This window comes from Penaeus chinensis, chromosome 10 (assembly GCF_019202785.1).
Source record: "Penaeus chinensis breed Huanghai No. 1 chromosome 10, ASM1920278v2, whole genome shotgun sequence".
NCBI lineage: Eukaryota > Metazoa > Arthropoda > Malacostraca > Decapoda > Penaeidae > Penaeus > Penaeus chinensis.
The window spans coordinates 2359530-2375694 of NC_061828.1; the positions used below are offsets into that span (position 1 = coordinate 2359530).

The following is a 16165-nucleotide window of genomic DNA, read 5'->3' on the forward strand; positions in this document are numbered from 1 at the left end:
AGTGGCATTCCTGGTAATAACTCAATCAATGCTTGTATTGGTAATAGTACCGTAAAAATGTTAATGGAAGGAAGTTTGATTTAAACATTTGAAATTATGGAAATGCATTAATTATAAGCACACTCAGTTCAGTTACAGGCTCTTTTTTTATTATTTTTTATTGAAATCCACGAAGCCGAAATCTCACATCTACTTAAATGTATTTTTTTTTTTTCTCCTTTTCAGGAGTTTACAAAAGTCTATTCTGCCTGTTACATTAAGTTAAAATAATAATAATTTGGGTCGTATTTGTCACACTTTATCGTGATACGTAATTTTCTACTGCTTTCAGACGTGTAGTAAAGTACTATATATTCAATGAAGTAGATATCAATGATGAATGATTGTGCTTTCATGCTACACTTCCGCTCTCAATGACACAGCTATGGTCACCAATTTCGACGAGTCGCGGTTTCTCGCTTCAAGATATCAGCACATGCCTCAATAGACTTTGGTAACTAGTACCCTTGCATGTTCGGAGACGCTCACGCGCGCAGTCACACGCACTCGCACAGTTCGACAGTTGGTCGTGTCATTTGGCCGAATTTGAAATCATGGAAATACATTAATTATAAGCTGAGTCATTTACTCAGTTTAGTTACAGGCAATCGTTTTATAATTTCCGATTCATCCACAGACTTTTACGTTACTGATGCTACCAGGTCACATATTTACATGAAGAAAAAAGAAGTAAAGGAGGTAACTACTAACTGCAATAGTAATAACAACACTAACAGTGGTAGTGGCAGTGGCATTCCTGGTGATAACTCAATGCTTGTATTGGTAATAGTACCGTAAAAATGTTAATGAAAGGAAATTTGATTTAAACATTTGAAATTATGGAAATGCATTTAATTATAAGCACAGACACTCAGTTCAGTTACAGGCTCTCTTTTTTATTGAAATCCACGAAGCCGAAATCTCACATCTACTTAAATGTTCTTTTTCTCCTTTTAAGGAGTTTTCAAAAGTTCAAGAATACTTCTTGTGGATTCATATTCAACCACTCAGCCTGTGTGATCCTCCTCTGAACATCGGTAAACCGAGTCAGAACGGTCATCAAATCTCACAAGTAATACACTTGAGAGCCGCTTCCCGCTCAGAGGATTACACTAAAAGTCCTCATCGTGGTTGAACATATTCCGAGAATCTCGGCGAGAAACCCGGCAATCGCACTATAGAAGTGATCCTATAAAGTATGATCATACTCTTACATTCTAAATTTATTCACAGACTACATTTTACTGAGGACTTTGTTCTACCAAGACGAATTTTCACGTGTTCCTATGATGGCATATTTATGATGTAACATGTGGACGTAGTTTGCCCATTTAAAAATATTTGCATAGTCTACACCTGTTTTATGTAATGGTATACAGCAAAATGTAGAGGGGAATCTATGTATACTAAACATAGTTTACAACAAGAAGACATTTATACACAGGGGCATAGGGGCTTACCTAAACTAATTTCTGGATTTCCTCATATTACCTATTCCAATGGATCTTCAATGATATTCAAGGTGCACATTTCTAGGTACTACAATATATTCTAATACAGGAATCATGAGGTTTATGTATCTCTAAAACCGTTATCTCGATGGTTGATGATTTAAAGGAACGACATTCCTCCTCATATGCGAGGTTTCAATTTCAATCGTTAAATTTAGTTACGTTCAAACTATCTGACTTGTATACTCGAGTAACGTAAATATCATAACTACACATTTACTTTTGCGCATGCCAATCCTTATTAGATAAAAATAACAAAAGTGTTTATTTCAAGATGTCTTTCTTGCTCTTATACTCATCGCTCAACGAATCCTCAGTGTACCTTTGTTGCTCATTTTGGTTACTAATTATTCTTAACTCTGGTTTCCCTTCAAAACGCATAAATCTTTCGCCTTTTACTAAAGATTTCCGTGGAGGGGAACAACTCAATGAGTCTTACTCAATTTTTTCTATAGCCCACTTCGGTGGGTTCAAATTCAACATTAACACAATAATCATACGATAATTCACCTGAAACAAATTTTGTAGTAAGGAGAACGTCTGGATATTTATTTTGAGTTTGAAAACATAAGATTTAAATCTTGCTTTTCCATTTATGTCAGTTGTACATTATTTCCATTAAAATAACGCTAGTATTTGGTGTTCGAAGCTAATTCATTTAACGCTACTATATTTTTACACATTTCCAATCTACGCTTACTTCATCCTAATATCAATTTACTTGGTGATGAGATTATCCTTACATATAAATAAAAGAATGTGCATCAATAATACCCATGGTTTCAGAAATATATGTACGCATATTAACAGTGATCTTCCTACTGTATATGGATTACATTTCTCACAACACTGATCACTGATTTACTCTGATATAACAATATATTATATATACATATACATGTGTATGTATATTTATGAATGTATATATGTGTATATATATGAATATATATATATAAATATAAGAGAACATACATATTCTACTTTCAAATATATGATTTTTTCTGAATATAGTCCCATAATCCACCATTGGAAAATCGTTCATCCATAACATTAAAGGTGTAGTTAACGCAGTTAACCACCCTACTATATATCAGAAACTTTAGGGGAATCGTAATTCATAATTAGAAATAATTATTTCCGTGTTCAAAATATTTTTAACTAAATAAAATCCCTTAAGTGAAGTAAAACATGCGCACAAATAGGTTAATAAGGCCAAATTTAGCTACTACTGAAAGTAGTTTCATAAAAGTAAGGAACATTTAACATTACATTTTCCTAATACATTTTACTGGCACCTACACCCATATAAATGTCAAATCCCCTTCACTACCCATTCTATGATATTACAATATGTATGTTTGTATATATAGAGCTTTACATTGTTCTGATCGAATTTGTCGTGAAATGGCAATGGAAGGGATTACCCTTCTATAATTTTGCCCAATAACCTTGGATATAGCTTAAAAGAATGATAAAAATGTTTTGTTGATGCCAGTAAAAACACTTCCATACTGAACTCAGTTTCCTCTGCATTTCAATACTTTAAAACATTTGTGAAACACATTAATATCCTCGAGCGAGTTATCTGTAAAATGTCCAATGGGCTGGTTTGACAAACTAGTAAAATATATGAAGGTAGAAACATTAAAGAGCTGCCTAGGAGGTCAAGTGGATATAGAACAATCTTCTGTTAAAATGAAATGTTATGAGGGGGATAGCGCGAACGCAGTCCCCCGCTACCAAAAATTGCGCACTCGAGTTAACCACATTTGGGTTAATCGCAGGGGTCAGCGCCACCGGAGTGCAATGGTGAGCCTCGCCCTGGGAAAACCGCCTTCATGATCACGGTATCTCCTGTGCCAGGTAAGTATGCTTTCCCAACCCACGCGCCGACCCAAGTTCGCTCACACTGAGAACCCCACGTGCTCTACAACACTTTATACTAATATCAAGTTTGATTTTTCTTTTACGAACATTCTTCTAGTGAATGACACTTGTGTTCATATTTCAAAACTGTAATTGGGAACAAAAAGGTCAATTGCTATTCATTCAATGTTGAACTATCCTTATACCGAAATTCATACTGTATAAAAAAAAAAAAAAAAAAAAAAAAAAAAAAAAAAATCTTTCCAGCTGTACTTGCTATTCTATTCTTATCGTCTCCGAGACATTCTATGGTAATCTTCGTAGGTTGGTGTATATATGAAAATCCACACACACTAACTCTTCAATGCATCCATTAATACATATGGATACACATGTACGAAAATATTCGTATAAATGTAATATTCCCATGATTTAAAAGCACACAGGGGTATGCAATTTTCAGATTTTGGTTATATTCCGCTATACTAATATCAAATGGAAATAACGGTTCGTAATACTATACACATATTTTGAAAAATAAACGAAGAAGACCGAGTTCTTTTCTGGGTATACTTGAGTAAACATTCTATGATCGTTTACTATTAGGCATAATATATATTTATACATGTACAGATTGATTATGCAAATATAGAAGATGTATGAAAGTGTTCGTGTGCGTGCATGTTAGTGAGTGCGCGTACAGTTTTTAAATATAAGTTTGCATAGACTTTTACGCGTGAACGTTTGTGCATGTACATTAGGGTGTTTCAATAATGGTCGATTTTCTAAAATTTGCTCGAATCCCGGGGGCAAGTTAAGAAAAAGGCGCCTATGAATTTTCTGAGTTTGGAAATATATATTTTATTCAAATCAAAGAATATCTCGCATTCTCTATTTTCAATTGAAAGTTTTGATAAAATTATGATTTAGACACCGCTTCGAACGCCAAATAACGCCTCGTTTGCTGTTGTCGGTATAACTATTTTATTTTTAAAATACCTCAATATTATACTTTTCTTCAATATTTTTGCATCAAAATTATTTATATTATAAATTAATATTATATAAAGTTCTGTAATTGCCATAAGACTAATTTTTCAATTAGTAGGCTTGACTTCTCTTTACTTTGTGTTCTCTCCCACCGAATCGGGCTTGGGTCGCCGAGAGCATGCTTTGGCTCTCGGACTTCTCACTTCGCTTAAATGATTTGAAGTAACATATTCTATTTAACAAGAGGCTATAAAAGGAAAGGATTCTAGTAATGATTTTATTTGGAAGATTATATATTGCATACAATATAATTTTCATTCTACTCCTTTGTTTACATTGCCATATCTCCGACTGCGGCGTTCTCTAGTTTCTGTTACAATAACAGTTCTGTTTATGTCTTCACATTTTTTCATGTCTCCAATCAGTCTTTCACAGTTTTGATTATGGCCGGGTATTAATGAACTTTTGGGTTTCCACATATCGATTTCATGCATATCATAGGCCAAGTATGTAAACTTCATATCTGTAGTCAGATGTTGGAAAATGAAATCTTTCACACTCAGATTACACAGTTTTTCTGCAGTGAAATTGTGCTTCTCCTTATTTTTGAATAGGGCTGATGTGTATGGCCATTTTTCACGAATTACTCTTTTCAAGATCTTTGCAACTTCATCGACGTAATCATGATCAACAGCCAAGGGAAGAAGTGTACGATCTGCATTATACAGATGTCTGTTGATGGACGAGAAGTAGCTGCTAGGAAAGCCAAGTTCACAGCCAATCCTGGCATACCTCCTTGAAGTTTCAATAGCAGTTCTGAAAAGAGTCATTCCATTGCTGTTCACAGCAGAATGCCAGCACATGAAATTAACTTTTGCAAAATCAAAAATACTTCTGATTGTTCTTGGATTTTTTTCAATGCTTTCAGACACTTTATGGTGTTGTTCTTTATTCCAATCTAGGATTTATTGGGCAAATCACCATCACAAACTCCTTCCAGCTTGGTCAGTATGGTGTCAATGGTCAGGCAGATGTGTAGGAGGGAACAAAAAAATCCCAGCCACCTGACACCAAATGGTAAAAGACATTTCTGCAATATCTTCACTGTTGCATATAAATGGGACTTCTGCATTGTTGGTCTGCTTCCATTTCAGTCTGTTAAATTCCCGTCTTTGCGCCTGATAATCAACACTTCCGAGTGATCCATTGTTTCCTTGTACTTTTGCATCATACCAATCAATATCTTCCTTGAGGATTTCTCGGGGTTGTTTCTTTGCTTTGAATGACACAATCACAGTTTTCGAGAATTTTGTCTTCAGTGTTACATTTCTGATGGAGTCGTAGTACTCTTTCTTTATTTTCTTTATTTTTTCTTTCATATACCAAGGTGATATTGTCTTAATGCCGAATTTGCTATACAGCACAGCAATTTCCGCCTGCAACTTGGATGAAATCTGAGATTCCGTAATAGTTAAATTATTGCATGGCAAGCTATCTTTTGAGCATCCTTTTAGTGTTTGGCTACCATGTCCTTTTAAGGCACAGTATCGAGCAAGAATGTCACTCTTCGTCAGTGGTCTAGGTGGCAATACATCAATGGTACCAAACTCTTTCAGTATACGTGTATCGGCACTACGCAAACCACCACGTCGAAGTGCCATATTGCCACTGACGAGATCGTCACCACAATATAGGTAGCACAAGTTTATATGGAAATGCATAGTGACTGGGAATCTTTACGGAAGTCCCCAGGAATCATTCGCAATGACCTAAGTTACCCTATGTTTGAATCTGCCATAATGTCGGATGAACCGAAATGCCCTTCCGTGGGTCATGCGGGTCACAGCCGCCGCACCTCATCCCAGCGCCGGAAATGGTATTATACTTTTATAAAAAATTGCGAATAGTAGATATTTTTTGATTTGTCTAATATTTTGCATGTCGTCATTTAAGCATAGTAGGCGCATGTTTAGCAACTTGCTGAATGATTCTGAAAAAGTCGGATTTATTGAAACACCCTAATGTACATGCGTGTGGATGCGTGTAAGCGTGTATGGGTATATACAGGGTCTAAATATTTGTATAGTCCTTGAGCATATATGTGTATGCAGGTGTATGCCTGTTGTTGTGAAAGTGTGTTAATGAAGAGGTTTTGTGGCAGTTGGTTAACCCACTCTCCCCATGTGGCAAGAATACATGCGATGCTCACTGTAATACACGTTTAATTATTGTATTTACACATAGATGGCTCTACAAGTTCTTAATCACCAAATGGCCAGTTATTAGAAACTACCTATCTCACCTGTTTACCCTTTTCTTTCACTTTAAAAAAGGGTCTTTTGTATAATTTCATTGTCTAAAATATTTTTAAGACAGATTAATAATAACATCAATAACAATAATAACAGTATCGATAGCGTTGTTATTAATGTTCCCGCCAATTCAAGGAATGGGGAAATCGGGATCGGTAACTAGAGCCTACTGATAGACTCCTTGCCGGCTGAGCACATGTGGAGCCAGCAACAGTTTCTTGGATTTTCATATAGGAAATATCGTCATATGCCAGTTATGATTTACATAACTTCTAACGTCAGGTCGTTTCGCCCTTCTATCTATAAAGGACTTCGTTAGCAAGTCCTCAGAAACATTTTCTCGGACACACATACAACATTCTATCAGTATCGCTTCTCGGCCTTTTGGCTAAGATCAAAGTGTAGTATCTGTTATCAGCTTAATATCTGATACGATCCCTATGTGGGATCTACGATATTAAACTGATTTCTGGTAAATGGCGAAGTGCTAGGGGCTTGCTCCACCTTTGCCGCGGATCGGCCCGGTATTGCAGTACCTCCGGGATTGGTCCACTCCCTGCGGGGAGGATACCAACTAATGATGTTTATTTGTACGAAGTTACAAAGTTTGACATTAGCTCTCTCTTAACAGCTGATACTAAACTATCTTAAAGAAAATAGTGACGATTAACGGTTAAGTTCCATCATTGTCGAACACTGGGAAGTTGCAACACTTCCTATTAATATCACATTGGCCATTTATTGCAGTATCTCCTAGATTATTTCAATCTCTCCGGAGAAATACTAACTAATAAAACGTATGAATTACTTGACGATATATTACAGCATAGCTAAGGCTACGATCACATTCAGCTTGAAGTGTGTAAAAGACCAGTGCCTTCCCACTCCATATGACACCTTACTATGGTAACTTATGGTATATTTAACTATGAATCGTGTCTTTCATTAATCGCGATTGCCCTCTCATTCAGACTTTCCCGTTACTGTTATATGAAGTAACAAAGGGGGTACAGGGTAAAGTAACTCGAGTATGATCATTATACTCGGTGGCAAAACTAATAATGATGGCATCACAAGTAGACAAAACAATAATGATTATATCTAATAGTATTACTTGTAATAGTAAACACAAAAACATCGACATTTGCGAACAAATTAGTTGCTTATATCAAATTCTGTTTTAACACACGAAATGATGAAAACTACATTAATAGCAAGTATTGACACTTCTTTAATTTTACTGGTAACACGTTGGAAATGTATTTTTGTTTCTTATCAGGTGTCTTCAAAAGTTTAATACACTTCTTGTGGATTGATATTCAACCACTCAGCTTGTGGTTGAATATCGGTAAACCGAGTCAGAACGGTCATCAAATCTCACAAGTAATACACTTGAGAGCCGCTTCCCGCTGAAAGGATTACACTAACAGTCCTCATCATGGTTGAACATATTCCGAGAATCTCGGCGAGGCAACCGACAATCGTACTACAAAAGTGATCCTATGGAATATGACCATACTAACAATATCAAAATTCACTCTCACGTTACATTTTACTGATAATATTGTTCTACTACACCGAATTTGCACGTTTTCATATTGTTATATGCATGATGAAATATGTGGATGTAGTTTGCCATATATATAAATGCTTGCAAACTCTATACCTATATGGTAATATATATACACATATATATACAGTAACTTATACTGTACATGGTCAAAATAAGCAGCTGGGCTTTCTGAAAAAAAATGAATGAACCATGAAAAGCGGGACTAAACTAAACTATATATACTATGAATGCATTTTTCCTCAAAGAGCCTATTCGAACGTATTTCCAATAAAATTTAAGTTGCATTTGTCTAGGAATTGCAAGATAATTGAATATTGTAATCATAAGGTTCACATATCCTTAAAACCATTATCTAGATACTGAATTATACATATTTATATCCCTCATGTGTTTCAATTTAAATTGTCAAATTCAGTTACGTTCTAACTATTTGACTTATATACTCCCTTAACGTAAATACCATGAAAAACATTATTTTTGTACATGCCAATCTATATTAGATAAAACAACAAAAGTGTTTATTTCAAGATGTCTTTCTTGCCCTTATACTCATCATTCTACGAATCCTCAGTCTTCCTTTCTTGGTCAATTCGGTTACTACATACTGTTAACTCTGGTTTCCCTTCAAAACGCATAAATCTTTCGCCTTTTACTAAAGATTTCCGTGGAGGGGAACAACTCAATGAGTCTTACTCAATTTTTTCTATAGCCCACTTCGGTGGGTTCAAATTCAACATGTACAAATAAACCTTTAAGATCTCACCTGAAACTAATTTTGTATAAAGGAGAATTTCTGAATATTTAATCCATCATTTTGAGGTGGACAAGAAAAGATTTCAACCACTTTCATGCTCGGCTAAAACATAAATTGCTTTTCCATTTATATCATGTGTACATTGTTTCCATTAAAACAACGAAAGTATTTGGTGTTCGAAGCTAATTAATTTAACGCTACTATATTTTTACAGTTCTAATCTAAGCTTACATCATCCTAATTTTAATTTAGTTATATACAAATAAAATAATGTGCATTTACATTACCTATGGTTTCGGAAATATATGTATGCACATTAACACGTTAGTAATCTACCTATTGTACATAGATATTTAATTTTTTCAATCCACCGATATATATATACATGTAAATGTATATATATACATGTAAATGTATATATATACATGTAAATGTATATATATATATGTAAATGTATATATATACATGTAAATGTATATATATAATATAAATGTGTGTAAACATACATATTCTATTTTCATATATATGATAATGATTTTTTTTCTGCTAGAATAATCCCATAATCCACCATGAGAAAATTGTTCATCCATGACATTAAGGGTATAGTTAACGCAGGACAACTAAAGTGTACCTCCCTACTATATAGCAGAAACTGTTTGGGAAATTGTCATAATCAAAAAATTATTTCCCTGTTCAAAATATTTTTAACGAAATAAAATCCCTCAAGTGAAGAAGAAAAACATCCGCAGAATTAGGTTAATAAGGCCAAATTTTGCTACTACTGAAATTAGTCTAATAAAAGTAAAGAACATTTATCATTACTAAAACATTTTACTGTCACCTACACCCATATAAATGTCAAAATCCTTTCACTACCCATTCTATGATATTGTATACAATGGGTTATTTATGTTTTGGAGACCTCCAATCGTTCAAATATTATATAGCTAATCCCGGAATACAGATCAACATATCTATGCAAAGTTGCATAATAATTTACCAAATATAAATAATAATCGTCAGGCAAGTTATCTTCTGGATAAGCTTATCATATGAACTCATTGGGATATATCAAACCAAAAGTATTGAACAGTTGCTACGCCAATCCAGGTACTTGGCCTCAGTAATGTTTTAATGAAACATTACTGAGGAAATGTGTATGTCGATATGTAATAAGGGGGATAGCGCGAACGCAGTCCCCCGCTACCAAAAATTGCGCACTCGAGTTAACCACATTTGGGTTAATCGCAGGGGTCAGCGCCACCGGAGTGCAATGGTGAGCCTCGCCCTGGGAAAACCGCCTTCATGATCACGGTATCTCCTGTGCCAGGTAAGTATGCTTTCCCAACCCACGCGCCGACCCAAGTTCGCTCACACTGAGAACCCCACGTGCTCTACAACACTTTATACTAATATCAAGTTTGATTTTTCTTTTACGAACATTCTTCTAGTGAATGACACTTGTGTTCATATTTCAAAACTGTATTTGGGGACAAAAAAGTCAATTGTTATTCATTCAATTTTGAACTATCCTTATACCGTAAATCATAGTGTATATTTTTTTAAAAATCCAGCTGGACTTGTTATTCTACTTTTATCGCCTCTGTGACATTTAATGGTAATTTTTGTAGGTTGATATATATATATATATATATATATATATATATATATATATATATATATATATATATATATATATAATATAAATGTGTGTAAACATACATATTCTATTTTCATATATATGATAATGATTTTTTTTCTGCTAGAATAATCCCATAATCCACCATGAGAAAATTGTTCATCCATGACATTAAGGGTATAGTTAACGCAGGACAACTAAAGTGTACCTCCCTACTATATAGCAGAAACTGTTTGGGAAATTGTCATAATCAAAAAATTATTTCCCTGTTCAAAATATTTTTAACGAAATAAAATCCCTCAAGTGAAGAAGAAAAACATCCGCAGAATTAGGTTAATAAGGCCAAATTTTGCTACTACTGAAATTAGTCTAATAAAAGTAAAGAACATTTATCATTACTAAAACATTTTACTGTCACCTACACCCATATAAATGTCAAAATCCTTTCACTACCCATTCTATGATATTGTATACAATGGGTTATTTATGTTTTGGAGACCTCCAATCGTTCAAATATTATATAGCTAATCCCGGAATACAGATCAACATATCTATGCAAAGTTGCATAATAATTTACCAAATATAAATAATAATCGTCAGGCAAGTTATCTTCTGGATAAGCTTATCATATGAACTCATTGGGATATATCAAACCAAAAGTATTGAACAGTTGCTATGTGTATGTCGATATGTAATAAGGGGGATAGCGCGAACGCAGTCCCCCGCTACCAAAAATTGCGCACTCGAGTTAACCACATTTGGGTTAATCGCAGGGGTCAGCGCCACCGGAGTGCAATGGTGAGCCTCGCCCTGGGAAAACCGCCTTCATGATCACGGTATCTCCTGTGCCAGGTAAGTATGCTTTCCCAACCCACGCGCCGACCCAAGTTCGCTCACACTGAGAACCCCACGTGCTCTACAACACTTTATACTAATATCAAGTTTGATTTTTCTTTTACGAACATTCTTCTAGTGAATGACACTTGTGTTCATATTTCAAAACTGTATTTGGGGACAAAAAAGTCAATTGTTATTCATTCAATTTTGAACTATCCTTATACCGTAAATCATAGTGTATATTTTTTTAAAAATCCAGCTGGACTTGTTATTCTACTTTTATCGCCTCTGTGACATTTAATGGTAATTTTTGTAGGTTGATATATATATATATATATATGAAAGTCCACACATAAACTCACTCGAATCCATCTAACTAATCAATAAATCCATAAATACATATGGATCCACATGAACGAAATATTCGTATAAATGTAACATTCACATGATTTAAAAGCACACAGGGGATATCTATTTTTTTTTTAAATCTTGGTTATATTCCGCTAGACTATCATCAAATGGAAATAATGGTCAGAGTTCGCAATAATATCTCTCTCTCTCTCTCTCTCTCTCTATATATATATATATATGCATATATATAAAATTAAACGAGAGAAAACGAGTTCTTTCCTGGGTATACTTGAGTAAACACTATGACCGTATACTAATATGAAAAAAATATACATACATGTATATATTTATATGCAAATATAGATGTATAAGTGTTCGTGTGCGTGCATGTTTATGTGCGTGTGTACGTATATACGTGTACGTATGCAGAGACGTTTATGCGTGAACGTTTGTGTGTTTACATGCGTGGACGAATATATATAGGGTCTAAAAAATTATATAGATCTTGAGCATAGATGTGTGTACAGGGGTCCGTCTGTTGTTGTGAAAGTGGCCGTGCATGCGTGTGTTAACCCATTCGCCCCATGCAATACAAGTTTATCTATTGTATTTACACATAGACGTTCTTAATCACCAAATAGCCAGTTATCAGAACTACCTATCTCACCTGTTTACCCTCGTCTTTCACTTTAAGAAAGGGTCTTTTGTATAATTTCATTGTCTAAAATATTTTGATAACAATTTAATAATCATAACATGAATAACAATAATAACAGTATCGACAGCAATGGTATTAATAAGAAAAACACGTTTTCCCGCCAATTAAAGGAATTGGGAAATCAGGATCGGTAACTAGGGCCTACTGATAAGACTCCTTGCCGGCTGAGTACATGTGGAGCCATCTGTATGTAACAAAAATCACCAAAAACTACAGGGGACAGAAAATAAATCCGGGGCGAATGGGTTAATTCAGAGGTTTTGTGACAGCTGGATAAGAAGCTAAAAGCATTTTCCCACATGTACTTTCAATGAAGTCCGATGAAGATATCCAATGTTGAAAATACCAGCAACAGTTTCTTGGATTTTCATATAGGAAACTTCGTCATATGTCAGTTATGATCTGGATTTTCATATAGGAAACTTCGTCATATGTCAGTTATGATCTGGATTTTCATATAGGAAACTTCGTCATATGTCAGTTATGATCTGGATTTTCATATAGGAAACTTCGTCATATGTCAGTTATGATCTACATAACTTCTAACGTCAGGTCGTTTCGCCCTTATATCTATAAAGGATCCCATGTAGGATCTATGATATTTGACTGATTTTTTGGAAAATGGCGAAGTGCTAGGGGCTTGCTTTACCTTTGCCGCGGATCGGCCCGGTATTGCAGTACCTCCGGGATTGGTCCGCTCCCTGCGGGGAGGATACCAACTCATTATATTAGTTAGTACGCAGTTACAACGTTTGGCATTAGTTCCTCTCTTAACAGCTGGTATTAAACTAGCTTAAAGAAAATAGTGACGCTTTACGGTGAAGTTCCGTTACAACAATTTCTGCAAATAGCACACGAAATTAAAATTTCTGAGAACTGGCCACTTCTTCCAGTACCTCCTAGATTGATCAAATATCTACGGGAAAATATTAACTAATAAAACAAATGAACTACTTGACGATATATTACAGCATAGCTAAGGCTACGATCACATTCAGCTTGAAGTGTGTAAAAGACCAGTGCCTTCCCACTCCATATGACACCTTACTATGGTAACTTATGGTATATTTAACTATGAATCGTGTCTTTCATTAATCGCGATTGCCCTCTCATTCAGACTTTCCCGTTACTGTTATATGAAGTAACAAAGGGGGTACAGGGTAAAGTAACTCGAGTATGATCATTATACTCGGTGGCAAAACTAATAATGATGGCATCACAAGTAGACAAAACAATAATGATTATATCTAATAGTATTACTTGTAATAGTAAACACAAAAACATCGACATTTGCGAACAAATTAGTTGCTTATATCAAATTCTGTTTTAACACACGAAATGATGAAAACTACATTAATAGCAAGTATTGACACTTCTTTAATTTTACTGGTAACACGTTGGAAATGTATTTTTGTTTCTTATCAGGTGTCTTCAAAAGTTTAATACACTTCTTGTGGATTGATATTCAACCACTCAGCTTGTGGTTGAATATCGGTAAACCGAGTCAGAGCGATCATCAAACACTTGCGAGCCGCTTCCCGCTGAAAGGATTACACTAACAGTCCTCATCATGGTTGAACATATTCCGAGAATCTCGGCGAGGCAACCGACAATCGTACTACAAAAGTGATCCTATGGAATATGACCATACTAACAATATCAAAATTCACTCTCACGTTACATTTTACTGATAATATTGTTCTACTACACCGAATTTGCACGTTTTCATATTGTTATATGCATGATGAAATATGTGGATGTAGTTTGCCATATATATAAATGCTTGCAAACTCTATACCTATATGGTAATATATATACACATATATATACAGTAACTTATACTGTACATGGTCAAAATAAGCAGCTGGGCTTTCTGAAAAAAAATGAATGAACCATGAAAAGCGGGACTAAACTAAACTATATATACTATGAATGCATTTTTCCTCAAAGAGCCTATTCGAACGTATTTCCAATAAAATTTAAGTTGCATTTGTCTAGGAATTGCAAGATAATTGAATATTGTAATCATAAGGTTCACATATCCTTAAAACCATTATCTAGATACTGAATTATACATATTTATATCCCTCATGTGTTTCAATTTAAAATACAAAATTAAATTGCGTTAAAAAAGGGGCATATATACTTAATGTAAGCATCATGAATACACATTAGCTTTATAGCGTGCTGATCACAATTATATAAAGTAACAAAAGCATTATTTCAAGATATGGCTTTCCTGCCCTTACACTCCTTACTCCAGATGTGCTCCGAATATCTTTCTTATACATATATAGGTATATATATGATTTTTTCACATAGAAAGATACCAAATATCAGACTAACTTTAGATAACTACCCAATACCCATTCACAATTCTGCTAGATTTCTTGGGCTACTCTTTGATTGTAGACTTAATTGAAAAGACCACATTGGTCAGTTAAAGGATAAATGTCAAAGAGCACTAAATTTATTAAAGTGCATTTGTGGTAATAAATGGGGAGCTGACAGAAAGTCTTTGCTAATGATATATAAAGCCCTGGTTAGGTCTAAAGTAGATTATGGGTCAATCGTGTATGGCTAGGCATCAAACTCGACTCTGAAAGGATTGGATGCTGTACAGAATGCTTGTTTACGTGTGTGTCTTGGAGCCCTGAAGTGCACTCGGATCGAGCGTCTTGAGGTGGAGTCAGGAGTACCTCCCCTCCGACTCAGACGCGGCCAATTAGCCCTGACCTATGCCGCTAAGGTGGCTCGATACCCGACCCATCCCAATGGCAATGGAGGCATTAGGCCCTTTGCCACGAGACTCCACGACCTCGTCGAGAAAGTCGGTATAGATCTCTCTACTATTGATACCCTGGTTCAGTCAAACATAGTGCCATGGGAAACACCCAATATTTCCATCATGGAAGCTTGGCTTCCATCAGCTAAGGCCAAGGCGCCGGAGGGTGAGGTACGCCAGCGGTTGAGGGAGATCCTTATTAAACATTTATCCTTTTTTCATATATATACCGACGGCTCCAAGACAAATGAGGGTATGGGTGCGGGTGTATAGTCGACTGAATGTCAACTGAAGTTTGGACTGCCGAATCATACATCGATCTTTCTTGCCGAACTTTTTGTCATTGATAAAGCTATCGATTTTGCACTATCGACGACCCACGATGGAATAGTTATTTTTTCAGATTCATTAAGTTCACTTAAAGCTATTAAATCCTTAGAAACCACTAAAAAAGAATTGCTGGGTAATATCATTCGTAAGCTACACGGTGCCAATAAATCAATCAAGCTAATATGGGTACCAGGCCACTCTGGTATCCATGGCAATGAACAGGCTGACAAATTAGCCGGGTCAACTTACGATTTGGACATTACCATAATTCGTACAGATCTCAAGTGTTTTGTGTCTCTTAAAAAAACAAAAATACATCTGTGGCAAAGTGAGTGGACCAACCTCCAACTCACCTACAAAATAAAACCAACAATCGAACTGTGGGAGACACCCCACATGAAGGAAAGAAGGGAGGAGGGGGTGTTGGCCCGTCTTAGGGTCAACGCAACAAGACTGACGC

The 16165-nt window shown here is 35.3% G+C and overlaps 8 non-coding genes and 2 pseudogenes across 8 annotated transcripts; 4 read left to right on the forward strand and 6 right to left on the reverse strand.

Annotated features, from left to right (window-relative positions):
- Positions 1–1041: 1041 nt before the first annotated feature.
- On the reverse strand, positions 1042–1245 carry LOC125030120. The gene has a single exon (XR_007115313.1). It is a non-coding gene; the product is annotated as a small nucleolar RNA U3 (small nucleolar RNA).
- A 659-nt stretch (positions 1246–1904) lies between these two features.
- LOC125030164 lies at positions 1905–2022 on the forward strand. Its single transcript, XR_007115353.1, has one exon. It is a non-coding gene; the product is annotated as a U5 spliceosomal RNA (small nuclear RNA).
- A 1236-nt stretch (positions 2023–3258) lies between these two features.
- LOC125030034 lies at positions 3259–3421 on the reverse strand. Its single transcript, XR_007115237.1, has one exon. It is a non-coding gene; the product is annotated as a U1 spliceosomal RNA (small nuclear RNA).
- A 3665-nt stretch (positions 3422–7086) lies between these two features.
- On the forward strand, positions 7087–7276 carry LOC125030111. The gene has a single exon (XR_007115307.1). It is a non-coding gene; the product is annotated as a U2 spliceosomal RNA (small nuclear RNA).
- Positions 7277–8040: 764 nt separating this feature from the next.
- LOC125030144 lies at positions 8041–8235 on the reverse strand. Its single transcript, XR_007115334.1, has one exon. It is a non-coding gene; the product is annotated as a small nucleolar RNA U3 (small nucleolar RNA).
- A 664-nt stretch (positions 8236–8899) lies between these two features.
- Positions 8900–9017, forward strand: LOC125030165. Its single transcript, XR_007115354.1, has one exon. It is a non-coding gene; the product is annotated as a U5 spliceosomal RNA (small nuclear RNA).
- A 1203-nt stretch (positions 9018–10220) lies between these two features.
- On the reverse strand, positions 10221–10383 carry LOC125030035. Its single transcript, XR_007115238.1, has one exon. It is a non-coding gene; the product is annotated as a U1 spliceosomal RNA (small nuclear RNA).
- A 998-nt stretch (positions 10384–11381) lies between these two features.
- LOC125030036 lies at positions 11382–11544 on the reverse strand. The gene has a single exon (XR_007115239.1). It is a non-coding gene; the product is annotated as a U1 spliceosomal RNA (small nuclear RNA).
- A 1581-nt stretch (positions 11545–13125) lies between these two features.
- Positions 13126–13293, forward strand: LOC125030115 (annotated as a pseudogene).
- A 765-nt stretch (positions 13294–14058) lies between these two features.
- On the reverse strand, positions 14059–14239 carry LOC125030146 (annotated as a pseudogene).
- Positions 14240–16165: the final 1926 nt, after the last annotated feature.